Source organism: Berghia stephanieae, chromosome 3 (genome assembly GCF_034508935.2).
Source record: "Berghia stephanieae isolate SIO BIC M18660-M18661 chromosome 3, UCSD_Bste_1.3, whole genome shotgun sequence".
NCBI lineage: Eukaryota > Metazoa > Mollusca > Gastropoda > Nudibranchia > Aeolidiidae > Berghia > Berghia stephanieae.
Window position 1 is genome coordinate 1,596,675 of NC_088362.1, and position 7,500 is coordinate 1,604,174.

General features: G+C 38.6%; 1 protein-coding gene across 3 annotated transcripts in view; it reads right to left on the bottom strand.

Annotated features, from left to right (window-relative positions):
* LOC144967003 (organic cation transporter protein-like) overlaps positions 1-7,500 on the bottom strand; it is a 57,348-nt gene that overhangs the window by 24,430 nt on the left and 25,418 nt on the right. Inside the window, exon 1 of one of the 3 annotated variants that reach the window (XM_078903724.1) lies at positions 5,430-5,697. The exons of the other annotated variants lie outside the window; for them this stretch is intronic. The gene's annotated coding sequence lies outside the window, so the exon portion shown is untranslated. Of the gene's footprint in view, positions 1-5,429; positions 5,698-7,500 lie in introns of those variants that run through there. 3 annotated transcript variants of the gene reach the window in all.

Below are 7,500 nucleotides of genomic sequence, written 5' to 3' on the forward strand. Positions count from 1 at the left end.
TAAACTTAAAAGTTTATAATATGATCGAGAAAACCGTGTGATAACTAGTCACCCATTTGTCAATATAAAAACAATAACAACGATCAGATGGAGGTCGAATTAGTTCACGTTATTGTTTATAAACAACCAACTATGTTTGTCCGAGCACGTGTGATGGTGTGTCAAAAATTCCATGTTTTGATTGGTCAAAAATCTACTGCTAAATAAGATAAATTTAAATAAGCATCAAATTTTACAACATTGGGCAATCTATCATCGTGTCGAGTTTTCATGTACTCCCATTGTTATTAATTGCGAATGAAAAGAATCAGCTCAAAGAGCGTTGCGTTAATACCCTTCAACAGTCATGACGTCACTTCTTTCGTAATGATGCATAGTTACTTAGTAACTGACTCTAAACTATCGGAACAATGGCGGACGCCCTTATGAAATATTTCTCCGACGAGCATAAAAGTGTATCCAGAGGAGAAAAACATTATAAATATGATGTTTTGACTTTTATACATTCTGATCACAAGACATATGAAAAGTTCTTGCCAGCATGAAGAATAAAAAGCACAGATTATCTTTGTTTAGAACCAGGCTGATCGCCGTTGCTGGGCGACGTGACATCAGACTATTGAATCCAATTGTGGCACCGAGTCTATTACAAAAACAAAATTATCATAGAGAAAAGAGAACCACTTATGTGGCGTCATATTTACCACCTCGTTTCCGCTTCCGATCTCCTCTCGCAATAATTTTATTGCTCAAAATGGCATGCATGTACAATGTTTGTCACCAGCTAAAATAGAAATGTCACCACACGACCCGATTTAAATAGGCTATCTGTGACCTATACTTACTTATTTGCTAGTATTATGGTCAAGTTCAAGTCGGTACTCTGCCATACAATTGTGCCGATTTTTGTGGACAATGAAGTCCCTATTAAATGTGACCCATCGTCTCAAAACGGTATTATGTCGGAACGAACCATATGTTTAAAAGCCGAATTTAATGTTAAACAGGTCATAAATATAAATTGTTGGCATTAGCACCCTAAAATATGCTATCCATTTTCCTCAATAAAACATACAAACTCAACACAAGTCTGATATTTCTGGCTATAAATTCAATTTTCAATATCTTAGCCATCCCGATTTAATACAGTTTTGGGGCGAAGGGTCACAAATGAGGCCGGTGATTGATATACATTGACCTGCCATCGTTCAAAAGGAGTTTAAACGGTAAACGAGAAAGATGTTACTGTTGTTCCTTATTCTTTGATCAGAATATTGATGGTATGCGTTTAAGTGTGCGGCTGTGTGGTCTAGTGGTATGACACTCGCTTTCGGATCGGAAGGTCTTGGGTTCGAGCCTCTCGCTCGGCGCATAGATGAGTCCTTGGATTAGGCTCTTTACTCACATTCTATCACCGTACTCAGGTGTAAAATGAGTACCTGGCCGTTAACAGCGTTGTCTTTGTCCGAAAAATTGTAATATCGTCTAACAGGCGTCATGTCCCGTCCTACATGTTAAATGTTGCTGTTTACCAGGTAAAGCGCTTTGAGCACATTTAGTGGATATTGCGCTATATAAAGCTCAATTTAAATTAGGGGAGTGCGTTTCTCATCGATTCTGATCCTTAGTATTGTCAAACACAGTCAAAACTATTATAAAGACAACTTTGACTTTAAATGGTTTCAAAGGCTTGATGGCTTCTTCGAGTGAACAAAAACCACAAATCTCACCAACCACAACTGTTGGATAACAATCCCAATTGGATTCAATAGTCTGATGTCACGTCGCCCACTACAGCAACGGCGGCCATCGTGGTTCTCAACAAAGAAAATCGGTACTTTTTATTCTTTATGCCGGCTAGAACTTTTCATATGTCTCATCAGAATGGGTAAAAGTGAAAACATGATCAGATTTATAATGGGGGTTTTTCCCCTCTGGTTATGCTTTTATGTTCGTCGGAGAAATATTTCATAAGGGCGTCCGCCATTGTTCCGATAGTTTAGAGCCAGTTACTAAGTTACCATGCGTCATTACGAGGGAAGTGACGTCATGACTGTTGAAGCGTATTGTTTCCATCCAAGGAATCATCATTTATTTCTTCCCAATCAAGGGACTGAATTTGGCACCAAATGCGTTAACTCAATAGGATATGAAAATGAATACGATAGCCATGGTCTGTCCTATAGATAGTATGCGCTTGGCTAAGAAGTTCATAACATTGCCATCCGGAAGTATAACGGACCAACTCACAAAACTGTGTGTATCCATGAACGTTTATAGTCAGGTTAATACAGTTCAGTGAGCATGACTCATAAACGCGGATGGCAAAAACAATAACAAAGCCCTGAGTGACGTCATCTTCGAACTATCTATACAGTCATACACCATAGACAGTTAGACTGGGATTTTATCATACATTTACTGACCAACGAATACAAGAATAATCATCAAAAAATAGTCATCGAATTATCTATAAATTTAGTAATAGTTAGAAATACAGTAACGGTTAGAAGGAAAGATTGCTCATTGGGATAATAATAATACGGGTGAGAGTTGGGGGGGGGGGGGTTGAGGTTGTTGCTGTTTTTAGAAAACAAAAGACTCATGAGCTTTTATATAGCGCAATATTCACTAAACGTACTCAAAGCGATTTACAAGGGGTCCCTGGTCAATAGCAATATTTAACATGTAGGACGGGACATAACGCCTGTTAGGCTATATTACAGTTTTTTTTCGGACAGAGACAACGCTGTTAATGGCCAGGTACTCATTTTACACCTGAGTAAGGTGAGAGAGTGTGAGTAAAGAGCCTTCTCCAAGGACTCAACTATTCATTCAGAATGCCAACTGGAAATCCTTCAAAGTAATACACAAACCCATTGAATACGATCGTATAATTAATGGTTATTAAAGTTTTAAATCTAATTTTTATTTTTCAAAATACTACAACTGGCAGCAAGATAACCCTGTTGATGACACCGCCACAACGATAATATCAGTGACGCTAACACCGTCTTGGTCTACGTCATCACATCAAGATTCGCTCATGATGGGTATTCATTGCACGGTCTGTTGTTACGAATACAAATAATCGCAACAACGATTATCCGATGAACAGGTCCGTTTTATCGGTTGAGCACCCGTCCCTGTTCCATCCGCGGATAACCGGTTATGTGCGGATAATCGTTACAGCGGTAACAGAAGACATGCCTTATGACGTCATGACGGCAATGCCACTTTTGAAGTAATCTAAAATGTGTTGAAAAGGACGTTGAACTGAACAATAACACATCCATTCCTTCCCCATGTATACTATTTTGGACTTTTCAATTATTTTGGACGAACTGCACTGTTTTCAATGTGCTCAAATCGCTCAACATTCAGCGAAATGTGTCTAAATTTACCGACATCACGAACCATGTTGTTTTCAATAAAACAATTGATAATTTTTTTTTTTAACCTTTCCCACTGGGTGGGGTTCCTGACCTCCCATGGCGGGCAGGGCGGTACATACTGTGTCTTATATCCCCTTATATCTGTTTTCCAACATGCTTTCTGTCTTTGTCTTGGAATGAGATTACTTGGTTTTGTCCTGGCCCTGGCTAGAGTCCTAGCTATGAGGGAAACAGTCAAATGCATAGTTATTGTTTGGAAGATGATATTTTTTTCCTTGTAAATCATCTCTCTGTTATGTATTATTATATTTGTTGCTTTGAATGTATAATGTAAGCATTTGAGTGTGTTCCTCTTTGTTGGAGTTTGTGCTTGTGTCCGGATGAGACTTATAGGTGATATCAGACTAAGTACATTGGTGATATGCTCTTGGAATCTACTTCTGATCCCTATTTGTTCCCAGTTCCCCTATGTCTTACTTTTTCTTGGGTGCTTTATTTGTAATTCTATAACTTTTTACTATCCCATTTTCTTCCTTTTTACTGGCGCTGATATAACCTAAATGTGTTGCAAGCGCCGTAAAACCCTTCAAAACAAACTAACCGTGTCCATTATATATATTTTGTAAACACAGCTGTTCGACAAGGGAGGTATTCAGTTCTATTGTCAATATAAAATTTGATGCTAGCCTTTGTCATTTGATCATTGACCTATTCATATCCACAAGGTCCTATTGATTTCCATTGGTTGAGTTTGTCGACTCCTGGGCAGTCGTCAGAGAGGCGCTCGTCACTTGCTGCTAACAAATTAATACATTATGGGAATAGAAGACTGTCATGCAGCGAAGTCACACCGTAGCCATCGTTATGTTATAGCCTGACACTGATACCGTAGCCATCGTTATGTTATAGCCTGACACTGAAACCGTGGCCTTCGTAAAGTTATGGCCTGATACCGTAGCTATCATTATGTTATAGCCTGACACTGAAACCGTGGCCTTCGTAAAGTTATGGCCTGATACCGTAGCTATCATTATGTTATAGCCTGACACTGAAACCGTGGCCTTCGTAAAGTTATGGCCTGATACCGTAGCCATCGTTATGTTATAGCCTGACACTGAAACCGTGGCCTTCGTAAAGTTATGGCCTGATACCGTAGCTATCATTATGTTATAGCCTGACACTGAAACCGTGGCCTTCGTAAAGTTATGGCCTGATACCGTAGCTATCATTATGTTATAGCCTGACACTGAAACCGTGGCCTTCGTAAAGTTATGGCCTGATACCGTAGCCATCGTTATGTTATAGCCTGACACTGAAACCGTGGCCTTCGTAAAGTTATGGCCTGATACCGTAGCTATCATTATGTTATAGCCTGACACTGAAACCGTGGCCTTCGTAAAGTTATGGCCTGATACCGTAGCTATCATTATGTTATAGCCTGACACTGAAACCGTGGCCTTCGTAAAGTTATGGCCTGATACCGTAGCCATCGTAATGTTATAGCCTGCCACTGAAACCGCGGCCTTCTTAAAGTTATGGCCTGATACCGTAGCCATCGTAATGTTATAGCCTGACACTGAAACCGTGGCCTTCTTAAAGTTATGGCCTGATACCGTAGCCATCGTTATGATATAGCCTGACACTGAAACCGTGGCCTTCGTAAAATTATGGCCTGATACCGTAGCCATCGTTATGTTATAGCCTGACACTGAAACCGTGGCCTTCGTAAAGTTATGGCCTGATACCGTAGCCATCGTTATGTTATAGCCTGACACTGAAACCGTGGCCTTCGTAAAGTTATGGCCTGATACCGTAGCCATCGTTATGTTATAGCCTGACACTGAAACCGTGGCCTTCGTAAAGTTATGGCCTGATACCGTAGCCATCGTTATGTTATAGCCTCATACTGAAATCCAAAAGGACTGGCATGACGTCATTATTTGTTTGTTTTTTTTACACCGCCTAGTGAGTTGTCGTTAGTAGAGCTCATGGAAACAAGTTATTTCATTGGTTGAACTATTGAATAAAACTCACCATTTGTTTTCTTTTGTGGCAAAAGACTGGCAGTTTGACTTCATTTTTTTGGTCAGTGTCAGGCCATAACTTTACGAAGGCCACGAACAGTCACACTCCAAACAATGTTTGACTCGTGCTAAGATCAGCAGAAAACTCCAGTGCATAGAATTATATATAGGTACTGTCATACTCTAATACACAGATCCATCATGTTGTCAAATTTATTTTTAAAATTAAACGGTATCCTTGTTTCATTTTTGGTTATGCGTGTGTTATGCGTTGTCAGTAATTTAGACACAGTGATATTGTGATTGTTAATACTGACATCACAACGACACCAAGCACACCATCCCATGCATTATGACATTTGGATCTTAGAACGTTTTCCTGGATATAATCAAAATTATCAATCATAAAAATCTGGCTTATCAAAATGAAAAGGTCGTTTCGGCTGTGAAAGGGTTCGTTGAGGACATGTGTCTGATACGTTTCCGTCAGCAGACCTTTGAAATAAGTAAATAAATAACAAACAAACCGAATACTGAATTGGGCCATGGGCATTTTGACCTAAGCGATTGTAACATGTTGAGTTTTGTTTTAATTAAAGATTCATAAGGACATGCCGGTATACGATGTTATTTTCTACTTAAGCTAGAGCAGCCTAAATGAGCCAGTAAAATGGAGAGAAAAATAAAGTGAGTAGAGGTGACTCATATATAAGGGAACAACACAAAACAAACAACGTTTCGGTCCTTGGCCTTCGTAATTCTGACGAAGGCCAAGGGCCGAAACGTTGTTTGTTTTGTGTTGTTCCCTTATATATGAGTCAGATCTACTCACTTTATTTTTTATCTCTAATTTTCTACTTAGTCAACCTCTGATATCGCGATATTTCTATTAACGAAAGAGTGAAAATGGAGAGGCTTCGTATGGGAACAAAACAGACAAGTGACGTTTCGGGTACAAACCCTTCGTCAGCACAACATTGCACAAAAGCAATGTTGTTCTGAAGAAGGGTTTGTACCCGAAACGTCCATTGTCTGTTTTGTTCCCATACGAAGCCTCTCCATTTTCACTCTTTCGTTAGTATTTTCACGATCACCGGCTTCAGGCAGCCCTTACCGTTTTGATATTTGTATTATCTGTTTTCATCCGCAACTTCTCCATACCCTATAGATAGTATGCAGATGATGTCACTCAGGCCTTTGTTATTGTTTTTGCCATCCACGTTTGTGAGTTGTTCTCACTAAACTGTATTAACCAGACTATAAAAGTTCATGGTTACACACATTTTGTGTGTTGGTCCGTTATACTTCCGGATGGCAATGTTGTGAACTCCTTGGCCAAGCGCATTCTATCTATAGCAGATATATCTCATCTTTATTGATACAAATGCCCGCTCCACAATTTTTCTGCATTTTATTCAACCCAATAGATAGTATGCGCTTGGCAAAGAAGCTCATAACATTGCCATCCGGAAGTATAACGGACCAACACACAAAACTGTGTATCCATGAACGTTTATAGTCAGGTTAATACAGTTGTCCCCCAAAGAGTGGCAATTTGTCATTTGGTTACACATTTATAACAATACAATATTGACATAGACACACTCATACTGATGCACACTAGTAACATAGTAGTCATCGAAAAAAACAAAACAAAAAAAAAAAAAAAAAAAAAAAAACAAAACAAAACAAAACAAACAAAACAGATAAGCACAATGATTGACACAGTAACTGATTTTTCTTCTCAAAGAGAGCAACAGAATGAAATATTAGGGACGAGCAAACCCCTCACATAATCGATGTAGACATGATGCACCTATCGATCTAAAAGAAAAAAAAAACCCAGCAAAGAGCAGAGTAACGCTAACTTCATTTATTTTCTTATTTGTAAATAATAATAATAATAATAATAATAATAATAATAATAATAATAATAATAATAATAATAATAATAATAATAATAATAATCATAATAATAATGAAATTTATTTATATTGCGCCCAATCCTCTATACAATAAAGCTCTAGGCGCATAACAATAACTTCAAGCCATTCAAATTTCTCTCTCTCTCTCTCTCTCTC